The sequence below is a fragment of the Meles meles genome, chromosome 8 (assembly GCF_922984935.1).
Source record: "Meles meles chromosome 8, mMelMel3.1 paternal haplotype, whole genome shotgun sequence".
Taxonomy (NCBI): domain Eukaryota; kingdom Metazoa; phylum Chordata; class Mammalia; order Carnivora; family Mustelidae; genus Meles; species Meles meles.
This window is the reverse complement of record NC_060073.1, coordinates 117,564,481-117,586,021: the sequence shown is the minus strand read 5'-3', so window position 1 is coordinate 117,586,021 and position 21,541 is coordinate 117,564,481.

Here is a 21,541-nt window from a genome sequence, read left to right as displayed (position 1 = left end):
GTGAGCTCTCGCCTCGTCGTTTATCTGCCCAGGAAATGAACAGCCTCCCCATGTTGGAGCATCGCCCACGCTGTAGGAGGCTGTGGACACTGAGAACAGAGTCTGGTTTTCCAGGTCACCCCCGCAGAAGCAGGTGGGCCATGTGGTGTTGCCAGTGCAGATGCTCACCCTCCATTCTACTTATGTTGTGTTATCTCAGAGGAGGGGACGTGTGTGAGCGTCATGGCAGAGAAGACACCGGCGTTCAGGAGCTCAGTGTAGTCCGTGGCTCTGATACTCAGCGGTGGCCACAGGCGTGGTCTCAGTGTGCTGTGATTGTTGACTCCACTTGTCCCTTTTTCTTACTCTTATTGAGTCTGGTTCTCCCTCCTTCTGGCAACTGATTAAATCACCTAGATTTACTTTCCATTACTTGCAACTAAGAACTAGGCAATTCAGTTTGAGTTTTTCATGACAAGCCCTGAACTTGACTGCCCAGTGGCAGATTAGATGTTGGTGAAAGGAAATTGTCACATGCTAATTCAGAGTTCTCTGTCACCTCCTTCTTCATCCCCTTTGCTGTAAGGGATCGTGGATCAAAATACTGAGAATGGCTTCAGGAGCGTCGCAAGAGTCATGGCAAAGATAGTCCCTTTAGAGTCCTGTGGCTTATTGTACATTGACTCAGCCAAAAGGAACATCTGCAAATACCCAGACTCTAATCGAGATCAGCTTCAAAACCGTTGAAATTAATAGTAAACCTGAGATATTTTCCTTTCCTCTAGTCTCCTCCTAGTGTTGTTAACCTTTTACTCTCACTTTGTGACTTGTTTTTTAGATTTTTGCGTGAACATCATCATCTGCCAAAATCTTTAACCTCATGATCACCAAAGAACTCCTTGTGATTTTTCCAATTTTTGACTACTCTGACACCATATACGCACAGTCTGAGGGAACTAGCAGTCAGGGAATGTGTTGATCCCCAAAGCTGTGGTTTCATCTAGGGAGGTCTCCTTCGTACCCCCATTTGTCTGTAGTGACAGGTTTGCTTACAATGTCTGTTCCCTTCATAATTCATGAGCACTTTCTATCTGAGCTTTCACGAACGTTAATTTATGCAAACCTTCCTTTTTTTTTTTTTTCTTGCTGTTAAAGTTTCAAAGAGTTCTATGTTTGCCACCAGCAACGCTTGTTAAATAAATACACATCTGGCTAAGTAGAAATTTTCTGTGATATTTACTCTTGATAGAAATTATTAAAGAATCTGTTGATTGAGCGTGTTTAATTACAGGACTGCATTAACAGTTGTGAGAAAGAAAAATGACCCAGCTATCTGCATTTTTCATTCTGTCAGCCTTTCCCATCTTTCAAGGATATTAGCTTGGCCACTGGGCATGTGGCTCTATCAATTAGTATCAATGCACTCTAAGCAATACATCCTCATCACCCAGAAGTTATACTCTATATCCAGTGATTCAGATATTTCTAAATATTGGGCTGTGTGGTAGAGGGATATCTAAGCAGTTAAAAAAAAAATTCCAGGTGTTTATCTCTGAAGCCTGTAATACAATGAACGGATGCCTTTCATGGCTTATCCAGAGTTCATTGAGAATAAGGAAAACGCTGTTATGTCAATATCAAATAAAAATAAAATACAGCATAAAGAGATGAAAAGGCACATCAAGGGGCCCAAACCTAAGATACCATTAAATGACTTTGTAGGAGCAGATGTCCGTAGATGCCGTCTCTCCGTTCATTTTTGCCCTTTTTCTTCTGTTACTGCCATCACTGTGTTTCTAAGCACTTCATTGTTAGCTTTCGTGTTTCTTTCTTTTTCACTAGTTTCCTTGGGAATAATATCTTCCAGGCTGATGTGGTTTAATATTAGCTCTGTTCTTTATTTACATTCTCCTTCTGGCTTAGTGCACCAGAATACATGATATCGATCCCCAATCCTGAGTGACACTCTGCTACAGTTTATTTCATAAGATAGAAGCTATTTACAGTAAGTTTGTTCTACTATTACACAGAAGACTGTGAATCTTTCCAATCCAGACTGCAGGGTGGGGACCAAGGAATTCCGGATGACTGGAAGAGGAGGCCGAAATGAACGACCAGTGCTCTCACCGTTGACCTTCCTCCAGCCACTTCCATCCTTTTTCTCGCAAGACCTGCAAGTGGCTGAGCGGCCTTCTGTTCTTGTTGTCACAGGGAAGGTTTAGCTGCATTTTCTTCCAGAATGGGAGGAACTCACGGTATCCTGCCGTCCGCCAAGCCTTCCCTTCCCTTCCTGTTTTATTGCAAACGCTACTCCTGCTCTTGTTTTCTGCTTGCTCATGCCGTTATGCCAAATACTTACACAAACTTTATCACTTTGTATGTCCAATAGTGTATCGGTTTTTGTCTTCATTCTGTAGATGAGGGCACTATGGGGACAAAGAATTAAAAGTGGCACATGATGGCTTGTTACATGGGTTCACTGCTGAGAAGAGCTAATTCCTTGCCCTGTGAGTGACTCCGAGTTGAGTGGCCTTTCCAGGATACCACGGCATCGCTTCCTCAGTGATTATGCTCCTGATCACTGTTTAGTTAGCCAAACCCGTGTGCTTTGGGCCCACGATACAGCCGGCAACCACTTTGATGACACTATGCCATCAGGCAGTACAGTTTGATATAGTGAAGTGTCAAAAATACTGCTTCCTAGAATTAGAGTGCGGTAAATGCAAGACAGAAGCATGCTGTACCGCAGGACAAGAATCCAGCGCAGAGTTGAATCTGAGCTCTCTCAGCCTCTGTGAATGGCAAACAGACCCTTTAGTGTGACTGACTCAACAGCTTTTCTCAGAGGCAGCTTCTTGTGCATGGGGCCAGTTTCAGCTTCTCTCAGTCATCTTAAGAGTAAATATGAGACCGCAGAGTAACAGTGCTGCTCCGTGGAATGGCATTTGACCAGTGTTAGAAGCTTGATCTGGTAAGAATCCTGTGAAGGTGACGGAGATTTGATAACTCTCCTGTGAGAGATGAAAAACAGGGATAAAGGGACTAGTCCCAGTACACAGAGATCCGAGCGGCAGATTGGAGGCTGGAACTCCATTTTCTCGATGGTCAGGTCTGTGTTCCTTCTCCCCCCCGCCCCCAGCCCGGCTCTGCCAGGGAACCCATGTAACCTGGGAGCTGTGCCAGTGCTCCTGCCCATGTGTGGTCGGGACACCGTGGCAGCCGTGTATCCCCTCCAGGATTGTGTGTTCATGGGTGAGTTGACAGGGGCGAGTCCAGAGTCTGTCTTCTGGGAAGCAGATGCGAGGGAGACAGAGCGAGCCTGTGCCCCTGAAGGGAGGAGGATGCGAGAGAGGAGAACAGAACGCCGAGCTGTGCCACAGGCTGACAGCACCATGCAGAGCACTAGTGAGGACGGAGTGGCTGTGGAGGCATCTTGAGTGACAGATGACATCTCCACGTTGAACCAGGTTGTTAAGGGCACGTGTTACACTGCTTTTACTAAATATCCCCTGTGTTAGTGTGCATGCCAAATACTGCAGAAGGCAGGGCATGATGTGGCTGCGTCATCTGCCAGGCTACGATGGCATGTGGCCTGTTTTAGGAGCCGCCAAGCCCTTCATCACCATGCGCCGAGTTTCACTTACTAGCCCTCTTGTATCTGAAACCTGTGCGTGCGTATGGACGTTTCTCTGTGTTTCTTAAGTGAAGAGTGACCCGATGCTCTAAGGAGCTCTAGTGGGCATCTTGAATTTTTAAAAGAGTAATTCTGAAACCCTCAGATTGGTTCCTGGAGTCCAGAGTCTCTCATGTTTTGTCTCCCTCTCTGATATCCTCCCATTCAGTTTTCCCTCCTTCCCCTGGGGTCCTCCGCACTGTTTCCTGTATTCCATATATAGAAGAAACCATACGATAACTGTCTTTCTCTGCTTGACTTACTCCACTCAGTATAATCCTGTCCATTTCCATCCATGTCCATGTAAATGGGGGGTATCATCCATTCTGATGGCTGAGGAATATTCCCTCGTGGATATGGACCACATCTTCTTTATCCATTCATGTGTTGAAGGTCATCTAGCTCCTTCCACAGTTTGGCTGTTGTGGATGTTGCTGCTATGGACATTGGGGTGCATGTGCCCCTTTGGATCACTACATGTGTATCTTTGGGGTAAATACCCAGTAATGCAGTTGCTGGGTCATAGGGTAACTCTATTTTTTAACATCTTGAGGAAACCCCATGCTGTTTTCCTGAGTGGTTGCACCAGCTTGCATTCCTACCAACAGTATAAGAGGATTTCCTTTTCTCCACATCCTTGCAACATTTGTTGTTATCTGTTTTGTTGATGTTTGCCATTATAACTGGTGTAAGGTTGTATCTCTTTATGGTTTTGATTTGTATTTCCCTGATGCCGAGGGATGTGGATCATTTTTTCATGTGTCTGCTGGCCATTTGTATATCTTCTTGGACAAGTGTCTGTTCATGTCTTTTGCCCATTTCTTGACGGATTATTTGTTTTTGGGTGTTGAGTTTGAGAAGTTCTTTACAGATCTTGGCTACCAGCCCTTTACCTGTAATTTTACTTACAAATGTCTTCTCATGGCTGGATTTCCGCAGCATTCTGTAACTTCACCCCGACCTACTGTTCTTATCTATCTTCCTGTTAATATTTACTCCATATTCCCTGTCTTCTGCTCATAGAAACATGTTTCTCTTCTAAAGCTTTCTGCTCTTCCCACTGCTCAAATGCCTTGTTCCCACTTTGGATCCCTACCCTCGGTTCTTCCTTGAAGTTCCAGCTCAAATGCATCCTTTCCCTTAAAGTATTTTCAACTTCCAGATAATCGTGTATCCTCCATTTAACCCTAATTACCGACATCTGCAGGAGGTGACGGCTAACACGAGTCTTGTGTGAGCCATTCTTTATTCCTCCCACCTTCCTGGGAAGCAGAAGAAGTAGTGACGCTAGGTACCTGGGACTCCAGGGGCAGACGTCCCGGTGATGAACGGTCATTTTATCTGGCTGAATATGGCTAACCAGAGAGTGCTTTCTCTCTGCTGACTGAGTCATTTTCCAGAGCCCAACCAGCAGTGAAGTAAAGATTGAAAGAAGCAGATTCTATGTTTTTATCTGTAGTGCTCTGTTTCAGAAAGATGCAAAGGGACAGTCCATTCACATTAGCACTATTTTTAATTATCGTAATGGGGACTAACTCACTAGGTTCTTTCTGTAGAATAGTCAGGATTTCAGGATTCTTGTGGTTTCCCTTTCAAAGAGCTTTGTTAGATGGCTGTGTCCCCAGTCTGGTTTGATCCTCAAAACACACTGTCAGTGGTCATGAGATACCCATTCTAATTGAATTTTTTTTGTTGTTTGAATTCCAGAGATTAGGAATAAGCTTTAAAAGTCATTAAAAATTACTGCTGATATTTGGGTGTTTTCTTTATTTGAAGATGCTAGGTCATATATCCATTTGTTTAGCAAATAAATATCAAGTATTCACTCTTTCCCTTAATACAGTATTCCTATAATATAGTATTGTGGATGTATTAGGGAAGGGATCCTCAAATTATATTTTTTATTTATTTAACTGAGAAAATTATATATTTTTAATTAAAAATTCTGACACCTTAATGTAAACTGATTTTAATCTTATTAACACCTAAAGACTTCCAGGGCTTCTTCTGATACTTGGCCCTAAAGAGTTTGTTTTCTGCTTACTGGACCTTGTTTGCCTACAAAATAAGAGGGAGTGAAAGGAAATGTTGCTGCTATTATTGTGTTGGTGTTGTTTTTCCAACAGACTTTCAGTGAGCACTTCTGTGTGTTAGGATTTCGAGAACAAAGACGGATGATGTCACTTCCTTCCGTCTAGGAGCACACAGTCTAGTGGGGACAGTGTAGTTTATATCTAATAATATCTTACAATAGTCGCATATTTTACTTTTGTGTTATTAGTGCTATTTTATCCATGAGAGACTGAATTTCATGAGTGATGTTGTTTGCCCAAAGTCTCACAGCAGTGCAGTGGTCAAGCCTGTATTTAAACCCAGGTCTCACGCCTGTGAATCAGAAGTATCACCGCGATCCTGCTATAGATTTGACCTTCTGGTAACAGGCCCTAAAGCCCTGAGAGATGAACGTCTGTCCTTTCTCAGATTCTTGGGGGAGAAATGCATGCTGCAACAATGGCAACTCATCCCCATGAGCAATTACTCTCTTCAAGCTTTTTCTTTATTCACCTTTCAGTCTGATCTGTTGGGTGTTTCCTGGTTTTTCAAGTGGAAGAGAAACAGAATCAATCTTGTGTTGCCCTGAAAACTGTAAAAACAGCAAGGAATTGCAGGAAAGCCCAGAGTCAGTTGTAAAGGGAGTCCAAAATCCAAACAGGTGCCTAGCACTCATTACGACTAATGCTTAGTCCTGGAATGACTGTGGCTGCGTGTTCACCAAACTTGCTCGTTGATACAGAAGGACTCCGTGTCTTTCAGTGGGTCTGAATGCCCTCAGCATCTCCCAGCAACAGAAACGCCATTGGCCACTCTATGCAGTGACCTAAGGTTAGAGACCGGCAGATTTCAGTTCCTTTAGAGAAATTTTTGAAACATCGTAACCGATTGTGACCCGAATAAGCAGGCTGTCGTGCTGAGGTTCTTACAATTGGGCGTTTCCATGAGCACGGTATGAAAGTGTTTTGGGCTATAGCAGAGATGATCCTTATGAATGGAGATCTTGTATCCCCACCCCCTGTCCCACTTTGTGGACTCTCTTTGCTCTTTCCCTAACTTTTAAGGCTGGTGGCTTTCAAAAGTGGTCATGTGAGAGACAGAAGGAGGGGATACAAATAAGGAAGAGAGAAAGAAGGCAGATGAGGGGAAGGCAGGTGGGCAGTACGAGGGGAGAGACTGAGGAGGGGGACTGTGTAGTGGCCCCTCTAAGATCTTGTCTGTCTTTAGCAGGAATGAGCCAGAACAAAGTTCCTGACATCTAGGAAGGCTATCACAGATGTACTTAAGCAGTGTATGGACACCTGTTCAGCCCTCCATGTTAGGGCATTCAGTGGGGTCATGATGCAGGGGTGACCACTGATGTTCAGTCTGACCCCGGACACATATGTTTTTGCCTCCATGGACTGCCCAGAGCACAGTGGAGAAGTATGTCTGGCTCCTTTAGGAGTAAAGCTCTGAGCTTCTCCACACAGCCTGTGGGGTGTTCCTTGCTTACTTTCCTTTAAACTCTCCTTACTTTTGTCTCTCATCCTCTTGTTGCCTCCTGTCTTTTTCCTGTTTAATGCAATTGTTTCCTTCTGATTTTCACTTTGCTTCTCTTCAGGGAGATGGTGCCTGTGGGTTTTGACATCATCCAGAAAGGAAGTTACCTGCTCACACCTCCTCTGTACCTGATGCGGCCCTTTCTGCCCTTTCTGTGTAAGACACGGTCTCATGACCCTTTCCTACCATCCTCCAAATCCACCCCCTCTCTCTTTCTCGTGGGGCCAGAGAAATTAGCTGGTCCCTGCTAAGGTCATCTTGCTCTCCCAAAGCTTCCACAAAGGTGAAAAACTTGTCATTAAAATTAAACACCAAAGAAGAACTGTCTGTTTCTCTTGCAGTAGGGAGTGCTGTGTAGACTGGGAAGCCAGTGGGTGGGAGGGAGCTGAGAAGGAAGAAAAGAACATCCACACTTGCTGACTTTCCAGTCACATCAGATTACTCGGTTTTCATTCCAGATCATTAAACTCCATGTTGTCACTGTGCACACGTGTGTTGTCAATGACACATGTGTCAATGCTGTGCTGTGGGGACAGACTCTGTAGAGTGTCCTGACGCTCACCCAGGGTGCAGGAAGGCTCTCTTTTGTATCACAGCGCACAAGAATGGCTCCAGCCGTTTTTCTGAACTTACTGTATTTCTGCTTATGGTTTCCTCCTAACCTTTCCTCATTGGGCAATAACAGCCAACGTGCTCTCTCCAGAGGGGTCATCAAATATGAAAAATTGCTCTGGTATGTGGCTGGAACCACAGACCGAAAATGTGGGCAGTTTTAACATTCCTCACAATATCTCTGAATTTTGGAATTTTGATAACAAAGCACAAAATTAGCAAATATGTCTAGACTTAGGAGATACTAAATTGGAAGCAAACAGTATTACAGTTTATCTCTTTAAAAGCAGAGCTGGGAATTTTGCTTCTGTCTGCGAGGGGGTAGTGTGTATCAGAAAAATCCTCCTACAGGAAGTAGATGTAAAATCTGGATAGAAAACAAAAACAAAACAAAGCAAAGCAGCGGTGTGAATTCTTCAGAGAACAACCGCAGCAGCCCGGGCTTGTGGAGACCAGACCTAAGAGAAGAGGAATTGCCATGAAGGTGAGCTCCCAATTGGTCTCTGAGGTACCCTCACCCATTCATCTGCTGATTCTCGGTGATGGGGACGAAGGCAAAAGAGAGAGTCATGGCCTAGCATTGTGCTGATCTTGTGATGGGGAGAAAGTGTCCAGAGTTCAGGGAGACCGAGGCAGCCAGAGCTGGAGAGGAAGTGACCCTGGAGGGAGCGCCCTGCAGAGAAGTTAGCTTCAAGTCCTGCGCGCGGGTTTGCCCAGACTATGTGCCGTCTGCCCAGCTGCGCGGGTTTGGTGTGCGGCACCCAGAGGGCAGAGAGCTCACCCACCTCCCTGTACCGGGGAAGCCTTTGTAGAGGTCCCTTCTCACACACACAGAAACGTGGGGCTCAGGAAGACACCCCAACTAAGAACCTCAAAGGGCTGCTAGCCTTAGCAGTAAGAGCGACGCCATGGAAATGCCCGGAGCACATTCAGATGCGTAGGAAGAACACAACGAGAACAGCGCTGACAGAGCCTGAACGCCAGACCACACCACGGAGAGAGAATCTGGTCGCAGTCTAGTGACTTGTAAGCATTATGCTAAATTCTTTTTGCAGAGGGAGATCGTACCGTTCACTAGCACTGTATTGTTAGTTTGTTCGTTTAATCTCCAAAGTCAAATTGAAAATGGAAATATGTCGCAGAAGAAAGTGGAACAAAATGGCTGAAAAAGAAGAAAAGACAAAAAAGAAAATTAGAAGAAAAAAGTCAGAGACAACAACCGTAAGAAGTCTGATTGTCGTAATTATCAGGCACAAAATTCCAAAATAACTACAATGAATGTGTTTGAAAACTAGAGGAAAAAAAATGGAGAATATATCCAGAGAACTAGAACTTACTGAAATAATACAAATTCTGAAAAAGATATAGTAACTGAAATTAAGAAAGTAATTACAGTAGCAATTACCATGAAACCAAGGATTAGTGAACTAGAAGGTGGTTCAGCAAGAAATTCCCAGACTGAAGCCCAAAGAACATAAAGAATGAAAAAGAAAAGATTGTAAGGGCTAGATACAACATAGTGAAAAGTTTGGAAGTTTTTGTAATTAGTGTTAGAAGGAGAGCAACAGAGAGTTAAAAGAAACAGTACTCAGTGAAAACAAAAAGCCATAATTTTTACAAAGTTTAAAAAAAAAATTATCAAGGCCCTATTTCAAATAGCTTTGAAAATATCTCAAATGAATAAAAGAACACAAACACACACACGCACGCACACACACATACACACGTGCACGCAGGCTCATTGTTGGTTTGGCCACAAAGCTGAAAACAGGAAGATCTTTAAAGCAGCTATATAAATAGTCATGTTTCCTTCAAGGGTGAAATAAAAAGACAGCAAACTTGGAAACAGTAGAAACTATAAGACAAAGAGGTGTTATCCTAGAACACTTGAGAAGAATGTAAGTGCCGCTTTAGAATTCTCTTCCTTCAAAGAATAAAGCAAATAAAGTCCTTTGTAAACAAAAATCAGATTTATCTTGGGGTGACCACACTAAACAATTTAGAAAAGATGCCGTCAAGGAGGTCAAAAGAAAAGAATATTCACTATTTAAAATAATAATAATGATGTTTTGTGGGGTTTAAAATACGTGGAGAGGTCAAATACATGAAAAATAAGAAAATTGAGTTCAGGTTGTGAATTACTTACATTGTCTGGGTAGTAGTGAAAGTGTTAATTTAAAATAAGGTCTAATAAGTCAAGGATGCATGTATTAATACTTAGATTAGCCACTAAAAAAATTAAAAGTGCATGGAAGACAACAAATTGAATGGCTTAAAAATCCTAAATAAGAAAGGATTAAAAAGGAACAAAGAACAGATAGTATAAATAGGAAACTTTAGGATGGTAGATTTAAAACTGAGTATGTCAGTAATTATATGGATCTATATATGTATAGAAAAGTCCAGTTAAGGATAAACGCTTTCAAGTTGGAAAAATCTCAACGACTATCGTAAGTGATAGACCATAAGTTATGTCCCACAGAAGTCTGACAAAGCTGATTTAATACCAACATACAACTTGGATAAAGACAAGGACTATTGGAAAGATTGACATTTGATCAAAATACAGTTTTCCAGTTACAATCTTAATTTGTATGCTGCTCATGCAATAACATAGACTAAAGTAGTCTAGTAACCCAGACTCAAAATACATAAAATAGGGACACCTGGGTGGTTCAGCTAGTTAAGCATCCAGCTCTTGGTTTTGGCTTAGGGCATGATCTCAGCATCCTGGGATGGATAGAGTCCTGGGTTGGGACTGTGCTCAGCAGGGAGTCTGTGTCATCCCCCTTCCTCTGCTCCCCTCCCTATGTGCTCTATCTCTCCCCCTGCTCTAAAATAAAAAATACATATTTTTTGGAAGGTTTTATATATTTATTTGACAGAGAGAGAGATCACAAGTAGACAGAGAGGCAGGCAGAGAGAGGGGGAAGCAGGCTCCCCGCTGAGCAGAGAGCCCGATGCGGGACTCAATCCCAGGACCCTGAAATCACTACCGAGTCGAAGGCAGAGGCTTTAACCCACTGAGCCACCCAGGTGCCCCAAATAAAAAATATGGCTTCCAAAAAATGTGTAAAACAAAAACTAATGAAACTAGTAGAAAATGTGGAAAAGATAGAGCCATTAGAACCTACGAAAATATTAGGACAAGCAGAAAATACATGATCAGGGTTAAAAAAGAGTAACACTTGTAATCATTGAAGCAAATGAAATAAATAGAAGACTGGATCAAACAACTGAAGAGTAATCTTTCTAAGTATACAGAAAAGTTTTCAAAGTAGACCATACCCTGGGCCAGAAAAAAAAAAATCTCAACATATTTCATAGGATTGAAATTCTTCAGTATATGTTCTTACAGTGAAATTATGCAAGAAGGCAATATAACAAGGTTACTTAAAAAATTCAAGTATTTTTAGAGTAAGTGATAAACTTTTAAAATAACCCATGACTCAAGGATGATGTTAAGTTTTTTTTTTTAAAGATTTTATTTATTTATTTGTCAGAGAGAGAGAGAGGGAGAGAGAGTGAGCTAGCACAGGCAGACAGAGTGGTAGGCAGAGGCAGAGAGAGAAGCAGGCTCCCCGCGGAGCAAGGAACCCGACATGGGACTCGATCCCAGGACACTGGGATCATGACCCGAGCCGAAGGCAGCTGCTTAACCAACTGAGCCACCCAGGCGTCCCATGATGTTAAGTTTTAAACCTGTGGGACGCAGTTAAATCTGTGATTAGTGGGAAATTTACAAGTGTCAGTATTTCTAATAGACAAAAATAAAAGCTAGTAATAGTGACTTAAGTGTTCATCTCAAGAAGCTAGAAAAGGAACAGCAAATTAAATATAAGTAAATCCATAGAGAAAATTAAAATAAGATTTAAAAAGTCAGTGGAATAAACAATAGAGAAAATTAACAAAGCCAAAAGCTGGCTTTCCAAAAGACTCATGCAACTTGGAAGACCTGCAAAGGTATAGAGAGAATTCCCTTCCAAGGGCTTTCTGTCCAGGGGCGCCTGGCTGGCTCGGTTGGTGAGGCCTGCGACTCTTGATCTCTGGGGCCGAGTCTGAGCCCCATGCTGGGTGTAGAGATTACTTAAAAAAAAAAAAAAAAAAAAAGAAAGGAACATACTTTCTGTCCAGCCGTAGTGTGTGCTGAGTAGAGCCACGCACCCGTCATCTCCAGGGTTTGCCTCGGCTGCAGAGAGCGGTCTGGGGCAGCCTGTATCGGATCAAGGCAGATGGATAAAACCACTATAGTTGCAACCCGACATGGGGCAATTCTGGGGAAATTCTCACTTAGTGCTCCCTGCCATTGTGGTCAGGGTCTCGGCGGGCCAGCATCATTATGTTCATTCCTGGTAAATTGTGGTTATTGGCTGAGAGGAGTTGAGGGAAGCAGGCGAGAAGATAAATCATGTTTGAGTTGTTTTGAGGTTAGATCACCACTGCCTGCGTGTCTTAGAGAAGGTCCCGGTCCGAGGAGGGTGCCGTGGAGGAAGGGAAAGCCCTGGCGTTCAGAACGTGAACAGGGAGCGGTGGCTGGGAGGCTGACGTGCTTGCCCAGCTGGGGCTAAGGGCCCCTGAGGTTCCACGGAAAGAGCGTGGAGGCGCGTGCGGGGCCGGTGAAAGCCAGATGGGAAAGCCTCCCCTGCAGTGGAGGAAGAGAAAGCTGAGAACCAAGTCAGACACGGAACAGCGAGGCCAGCCTCAAGGATGGTCAGGTGCTCCCCAAAGCTGCTGGGCTGTGTCACGGTCATTTTCCCGTGATTGAAAACCGGACGCCCTGGGGCTTCAGCACAGTGGACGAAGACAGCAGGGTCGATGCCGCGTGTCCTTGTCCCCTCCGGATCCCGCTGAGTCTGCGGAAGCAGCAGCCCTGCAAGAGCCGGCGTGCCCCGCTGCCACCTGTTCCGCCCGCGGCCGCTCAGAAGCGGGGCACCCCTGTGGCTCACTCCACCTTCTGTCTCGGCCGCGACGCCTCTGACTCGGGTGCAGTTGCACCACCTCGCTGGGTCGAGCGCCTGCTAGAGCGGCCGGAAAATCTCACCTCCTAGTCCCGGAGGAGGGTGAGAGAGGGACTGTGTTCTGAGGGTGCTTACTCGGGGGCAGGAGTATACAACGGGACGGGAAAGAGTTTTTTGACTTGGAAATGCTCCCCCGGGCTGCAGGATTCAACACGAAGGCAGCTATCTCGGGAGGGGGGACACCCTCGCCACCTGCTTCACGTTCACGTCACCTGAGTGACGTTAAAAGGCTAGACTTGCCACAGCAAGAAGGACACAAAGAGATCAAGGTGCTCCTGACAGTGGGTGCCTGGGACGGGACGGAGCCCGCGCGGCCAGCCCGGCAGATGGTCGGGTCCCGCGGGAAGGGGTGCAGGGCACCAGCAGCGCTGTGGCTCTCCTGCTGGTCTTCCTCGGGAACCAGGCGGTCAGTAAGCGACATGATTACAAGAGGCAGCTTGCTGAGAGCAGGAGGCACGACAGGGCTCCCGCAACATCGAGGACAGGTGTGGAGCTAAATGCTCAATCTAATTGGCCACAGTTATCCTATTACCCAGCCAGTGGGCGCGGAAGCCAAGGGACCGGACCTACAAAGGGTTTTGAATGTGGTGTCCCTGACGGTACAACAGGCCGTCTGCAAGGGAGCTACTCAGCTCGTCCCACAGAAGCAGTCAAACCCTGACAACCAGGAGGCTGAAGGAACTTACCTCAAAAAGAAGCTGTGATCCTTTTCTCAGTTCCCTAACTTGAGCCTGTTTTCAGGTCTGGAGTCCGTTGGTCGGAGAGGAGACCAGGTCCCCAGACAAGGGACTCTGCGACATCACTGAAAGTATATTCGGTGATCTCCTCGGGCCTTCCTCTAGGGGATTTACAGCCAGTTTTCCAGGGGAAGTGTAGACTGAGATAACTCTGTTACTCAGACATTGCAAGGGCCGTGGGATGCCTGTCTGAGCGGGCACTGATGCCTGGAGACTGTCCAAGTGTCATCGCCGTGGTCCCCGACACGTCTTTGTTCACTTGGGGCTAGATAATCCAGAGTCTTGGCAGAGTTCTAGCTTCTAGTGGGTCTCTTGGGTCCGTGGATTCATCCAGTGGCCATTTTCTTGTTTCCCAAATGTATCATTAAAATATTTAGCAGTTGCTAAAACCTACACTACGATTCCTTAGCCTTTGGCGTGAGAGGGAGACAAAGTCAAAGATGCTGAAACTACGTCCATCCTTCGGTCAGGAGAACAGCTGAGAAACAGTTTCGCACTCCAGAGTGGTCCTGGCAATGAGGGGCCTGCGGGCAGCCGGCCCCCGCCCCTCCCTAGCTCAGCCTGCTTCCCCACTCTTCCTGTCGGTGTCTGTGGGCTCCCTGTAGGGACTTTGCGCTCAGCCTTGACCTTCTTCGTGATACCACCAGAGCCATCATCCCAACACAAATCTAATCCCGTCGTCACTCTTCTTCCAAGTGCATGCGTGGTTTGCTCTGGACCAGGGCACACAGTGCACGCGCCAACATCACGCGTTTTTGAGCCCTTCCCACCGCCCTCGAGTGTGTGCTGGCCCGGTGCGCTCTTCCGGATCCTCGTGAGCATCTCACGGGTTGTGCTTCTGCGCTGCAGCTTGTCGTTCTCTCCGGCCGTCCTGCCCGCGTGAATTATACACGGGGGCGAGAGGCTGTGTGCTACTGACCTTTCTCCGCCGTGCCTTATCTGGCAGTGGGGACACAGTGGGCTGTTCGATATGGGCGTACGCGAGGCAGGGTTTGTGGAAGGACCCGGCGCCCGCTGGAAACACGGGTCAGCGGTGCCGGCCTGGATCTGTCGGTTGAGTGCGGCCGGGAGGGAGCGACCGCAGCTGTATGCTTTAGGGATGCAGCATTGGTCTGCTGTCTTTTGCAGAATGCATTTGCTTTCATAATTAATTTTTAGCATACGCTCACACTAACGTTAGTTGTTATCCCTAAGGGCATAAAGAACGCCTGTAAACGATGCCGGGGATGTCTTCCCAGAGCAGAAACCACAGCAATCCTGCCCTCGCTCGTTCACAGGCTCGCACCGCGGGCTGCCCCCCAGAGTGCGGCCGACCCATACTAACAAGCATCGCGTGTTCTTCTGCTCTTCTGGGCCGATGATAGCTGCCCCCGGGTGCTTGCCAAGTCAGTGTGCGGAGAACACATCTATACCCTCCTCTAGTCTCCAGGTCCGAAGGTCGGAAAACCCACCACCCGCCCTCTGTCATGCAGTGGCATTTTCAGGACAGTCTATATCTGTAACACCCACTGACCTTTATTCACAAATTTCTAGAAGAGTCCTATGTTAGAAATGGAAGGGTTTTTAATATTATTCTCATTTGACCCTGTTATTGTCTAGTCCAGTAAAGGTGGTCTACAGATGTTCTGGAACTCTCCCCGGGAGCCCACAACCAGCCAGCGTTCCGGAGCCCCAGGGCATTTTTCCCCTTCCCTGGTTGATCCATCCCATGGGGAGTGGTGTTGCCGTGTAGGGTCTCCTTAGGGTCAGATCTAGTGAAGCTCAGATGGACGCAGCGTTGTCGGAGTGGATGGGAGAGGTGAACTCCGGCACGTGGCCCACCCAGTTCAAGTATGTTTGCGAGCCTGCATTCAGCCGGACGTCATGAAAGTCAGACATCGCAGCTTGTTCCCTGGAACATTTTCCTCTTTAATTCTGTAGCATTTTTCTTTTCTTCCTGAAAGTCGAATCTGATGGTCTTTTAAAGGGCTTAGTTATAAATTTTCAATCTCTTGAGGTTTTAGGGAAAGATCATTCGTTCTTCTAATATGCATCTGTGGGTAAATGAAAATAATTCCATTCCCAAAGTATCCTAAAAAAAATCGTTCAACAGCATGTTTTAATCTGGGGAAAGCAAAATATGTTCAATTAGAATTATAAAATAATGGTAAAATTTCAGTACTAAGAACTGGTTTCTTGAGGCACCTGGGTGGCTCAGTCGGTTAAGTGTCTGCCTTCGGCTCAGGTCACGATCCCAGGGTCCTGGGATCCAGTCCTGCATCGGGCTCCCTGCTCAGCTGGGAGTCTGCTTCTTCCTCTGCCCCTCCCTGCCTCGCCTCATGCTCTCTCACTTTCAAATAAATAAAATCTTTAAGAAGACTTTAAAAAATATGTAGAAATGGGTTTCTTGTCCATGAGTATTTAAAGGCCCACTATGTCCTTGGAAATATTTTTGATCTTTAAATTAAAATAATAGTTAAATTCCAGTAATATTCAACTTACTTAAAATCAATGAAATGTCAAAGTAAACTTTTATTAAAGAATTAGTAAAGAATCCTTTTTTACGATGGGAAACTGAGGACCCTCGAATTCAGCTCAGCCAGCTTCCACTCCCTCCGACGCTACCTCTGTGGGCAGAACTGATCTGAGGTACAGCGCCGACCACGGGCTCCTCTCTCCCTACAGTTACAACAGGCAAAATTCCAGGGAGACACTGATTGATGAAAACTTAAATTTTTCTCTCCACCTTCTGTCTGAAACCAGCCAGCGCTGTGTGTTAAGATTCTAGGTTCATTTCTAGGGAGACTCTAAGATTCTGGGAACTAGACACAATTTTTGGAGGCCCAAGTCTTGTATTTTTTTTTTAAAGATTTATTTATTTATTTGACAGACAGAGATCACAAGCAGGCAGAGAGGCAGGCAGAGAGAGAGGAGGAAGCAGCTCCCCGCTGAGCAGAGAGCCCGATGCGGGGCTCAGTCCCAGGATGGTGAGATCATGACCTGAGCCGAAGGCAGAGGCCTTAACCCACTGAGCCACCCAGGTGCCCCTAAGACTTGTATTTTTTCAAAGTTTGTCTTTAGAATTTAGAGAATAAAATCCTTCTATACGTTGAAGAATTACCTTATCTTGGCTCTCCTCCCGCCACCCCGACAAACCACGTAGGATTCATGTTCAAGTAGTTTCCTTAGCCACGCAGTTAACTGCAGTCCATGGCAGTTCATCTGGGAAAAAAAAAAGTTGATCAGTACATACGTAACACATCCGTGCCCTCAAGACTGCCGGCTCTTGCCATCGTAATGGAAGACAGCGGGTCTACTGCCCAGAGACGTGAGGACGCCGAGTGCAGCTGAGTGCAAGGCAGAAGTGCCTTACCGAGACGGGTGCCCCTTCCACGTTCAAAGGTAAGACTGGAAGAGGGAAAAACAGACGTGACAATGAGTCATGGTATTAATGAGCTACCACACCAGCTCTGGAATCCCTACTTTGAGATTTCCTTTATATACCAAATCATTACCTGTCTCTAATGCTCAGTCTTCTCTTTCCTTTCATTTCTTTTTTTTTTTTTTTTTAGATTTTATTTATTTATTTGATAGAGAGAGATCACAAGTAGATAGAGAGGCAGGCAGAGAGAGAGAGAGAGAGAGAGGGAAGCAGGCTCCCTGCCAAGCAGAGAGCCCGATGCGGGACTCGATCCCAGGACCCTGAGATCATGACCTGAGCCGAAGGCAGCGGCTTAACCCACTGAGCCACCCAGGCGCCCTCCTTTCATTTCTGAACTTCCAGAAACCCTGTCTACCTCTCCTCTGGACTCGTAGATGCCTACCACCTCCCCGTGTGCTCACATGCGCACTTTGCCCGGAAGGTGCGCAAGAAGAGAGCTCATTCATTCATGCTTTCTTAAGCATCTGTTCAAAGTTTTTGCCAGAGATTTAGTATAGCTTTTGTTTCTTCCTTTGAAAGATCCTTATGTATTCTCGATAGAACTTCTCTGCCAACATTGTGTATTCCAAATGCTTTCCATTCCAATGGCTTTCCTTTACATTCTCTTAACAGAAATTTTTAAGAGCAAATTTACTTAACTTTGATGACATGGGACTCATCACTTTTTTCTTGTATACATTGGTGCTTTTAATTTTTATATAAGAAATCCTTACTAATTCAAGATAACAAAGACTATCTTCTGTTTTCCTGTAGGGACTTAAATAGTTTTAAATTTATGTTTATATCTATGATCCATTTTGAGTTAACTTTTGTACATGATATGAGGTATGGATTAAGTTCACCACTTTTTATATGCACATCCAATTGTTTTAGCATCATTTTATTTTGAAACTTTAAATTTCTAAAAAATATGTTATTTATCTATTTGTTTGAGAGGGAGAGAGAGAGCACGACCAGGAGGTGTGGGAGAGGGGGAAGCAGGCTTCCCACCACGCAGGGAGCCCGATGCGGGGCTCAATCCCAGGACCCTGAGATTGTGACCTGAGCCAAAGTTAGATACTTAACCAACTGAGCCACGCAGGCGTCCCAACATTGTTTTATTTTGAAAAGACTATTCTTTCTCCACCTAATTATCTTTGTGTTTTTGCTAAAAATCAATCCTTGAGGTCTTTAATCTGTTCTGTTGATTTGCCTGATTTGTTGCTTTGATCTCCTTGGAGACCAGGATCAGTCTTGATTACTATAGCTTCTGTAACCTGTAGTCAGGTTATGTAATGATCATCCAACTATTTTTTTCAAGGTTATTTGAACTTCTCTAGATCCCCTGAATTTCCATATGAAAATTTAGAATTTTTACTTCCAGTTTCTGTAGAACAGCCTACTGAGCTTTAACTAAAATTGCGTTGACTCTGGAGCAGTTTGTGAAGAATTAGTATCTTAACATTATTGAGTCTTCTGATCTACGAACAGATCTTATTTCCATTTATTTGTTCTTCAGTTTCTCTCATCACCCCTTTTAGCTTTCAGTGATATGGCCTTCCTGTCTTTCATCACATTTATTCATAAGCACTTTGTATTTTTTGTATTATTACAAGTGCTATTTTTTATTTCTGATTGTTCACTACTAGTATGTAGAAATGTAACTTATTTACTCTGTATTGATCTCGTATCCTGCAAATTTCCTAAACTCCCTTACTGGTTCTCATAGCTTTTTGTCATTGTTTTAGATGCCAGTGAATTTTCTACATAAATGACCATGTTGTCTGAAAACAGTTTCACTCTCTTCTTTCCCGTCTGAATATGGGTTATTATTTTTCTTCCTTTAGTATACAGGCTACAACCTCCAGGACAGCTTTGAACAGACATAATGAGATTTCCTCGTTTTTGAACGTAAGAGAAAAGCAATTAGTCTCTTAAAACTAAAAGTGAGATATTTTATACAGGTTTTTTTTTTTTTTTAGACTTTAAAAATCAAATTCTCATCTTTTCTTCATATACTGAGAATTTTTAAAATCAAGAATAGATGTTGGATTTCATCGAGTTTTTTGTGTTGTTATTTTTAATTGACATTATCCTGTGGTGGTTCTTTTTTCATCTGTTACTATGGTAAATTATATTTGTAAATGTTCAAATGCTAAAACAGCCTTGCCTTTGCTGGGATAATGTCAACTTGATAACGATGCATTACTTCACCTACGTGTGTTGGATCATGTTTACTTACTGTATCCATGTCCGTGAGAAATATTGGTCTCTAGTTTAGTTTTCTCATCAAGTCTGCTCCCCCCCGCCCCCACCCCGGTTTTGTTGTCGGGGTAACGCTGTCATCACTGAGTGACTGGGAAGGTTTCCCTCCTCGTCAGTTTCTGGAAGTCGGTACAGAGTCGCCATGACTTCCTGCCTCAGCCACTCAGAGTAGGATGTCGAAGTCTCCACCTGGAATTGTGGCTGTTTCCCCTCGCAGTTACAGCCACTTTTTTCGTGATGCGTTTTGAAGCTCGTTACCGTATGCAAATAGCGTTAGGATTGTCCTATCTTCCTGACCCACTCGCTCTTCTGGATGGTGGGGGTAGGCAGTATTTCTGGCTCTGTATGAACTATAGTGACTCTCCCTAACCCTTCCCAGTGGCCCTTTCCTTCAGCATCAGGAAGGTTTCTCATATGCACGTACGTACGGTTCAGTCCTCTGCTGCAGAACTTGAGACAGGCCTTCTCCATACCTGCAGAGACTGCGTCATGGCAACAGCTCACCCTCCGGTACTGGCTCCGTGGACTTGGGTTGCTTTGTCCTTGGAGCTCTCAACTGCCCTCAGTTCCGCCGTCAGACTATGCCCTGCGATTAGGCTCACTCACCCAGGTTGGAAGCTCCGGCAGATGGCATTCAGTTCTACTTAAAACAAACGGTGCTATTTTGTACTAAGGTCTGAAATCTCATTTGGAATTATTCTTATGGCCTTTATTTAGAAGATAAGATGTCGGGGCGCCTGGGTGGCTCAGTCATTAAGCGTCTACCTTCTGCTGGGGTCATGATCTCAGGGTCCTGGCGTCAAGTCCCACATGGGGCTTCCTGCTCCGCGGGGAGCCTGCTTCTATTTTCTCCCTCTGCCCTATCCTGCTGCTTGTACTCACTCTCTCTCTCAAATAAATAAATAAAATACTAAAAAAAAAAGATGTTATAATTCTGTTTTATAGCAGATTATCTAAAATGGAAGGATAGAAAAACTAAAAAGATAAATAACCTAGAAAATACGAGTAATACCATTGAACTAATTCACTTTGCTGGTGTCAGGGGAGAAAAGGTTTCACAGGCACTTTACCGTCCGACTGCTGTTGTTCCTGGTGACGCACTGTCACCGTGTTAGAGAAGCGAGTATGAATAATCATTTTGTGAAAGATTATTACAGAAGCATGTGCTTTAAATAGAACAAGGCTAAAGAACATTTTGTTCTTGTTACTGCTTCTCCGAAAGTCTGATGGTTTAGTTTTCGTTCAGATAAACCCTCCAGAGAGCTGGGTCCGTGTCCAGGCTCATACCAGAGACATTCAGATGTCTTGGAAACCTCCCACTCCTGCTTTCTGCTCCTCACCTCCTGTACTCCCTGACCTCAGTCTTATCCTCCGTGTCCAGGAGGCCCTCACTAAGCACTGGACAGGAAAGGGTCATATTTCTGGGCTGGAGTTTTTTCTCTGTAGACATTTCAATTAAAATTCCACAGTGTTCTGATTTCACTGAGTCAGTAAAACTCCTTCATGTTTCCAGATTCTTCAGTATTTCCCTGCTGGTACTCGCCATGTCTTTTGTGACTTTTGACACCCTTTTAATATTGAAAAAAATGTGGAAACAACACCATTTCCTATCTGTCCCAGATGACCTCAAAGTAAGATATTCCTGTAAAGATTTGGATGGACAAATGCAGATATTTCTTCCAAATTCAAAGAATGGTCTTTGAATTGAGTTTCAAACTGTGGACTTCAAAGGATAACTGTAAAGATCAGACAAATTCCCTTAGAAGAACAACGACATTGTCATGAACATGAGCTCTCATATCTTGAGAGATCAGAAATGAGTTCTGTATTTAACATTTCCTAACCAAGGTGTCTGTGAACCACCTTCACAGGCAAGAAATTTTTCTTAAGATCTTAAAGCAAAAGGCATTCATGTGACTAGACACCTCAACTCCAGTGTGAGCTGCTCCTGGGGATGTGATTCTGTAACCGTGTGGTCATATTATTTCGTCTTTCTCATCCAAAAAAAAAATATAATAATAATTCCAAATATTTAAACTCAACTTTAATCTTAGAGGTAGAGAACTCAGTCCGGGGATCAGCACCAGAGACAGGCAGACATCCTACTGTGAACTCAGCTATGATAAGGAGATGGAAACACAAATTGCGTGCTCTCCGTAACTTCATTGAGTCTGGAAAATGTGACTTTTGTCATAAGGCAGGCTGTAAAGGATACATGTGGTGAAAGAAGACAATGGACAGTGTTTCTGGGGAAGGAATAGCT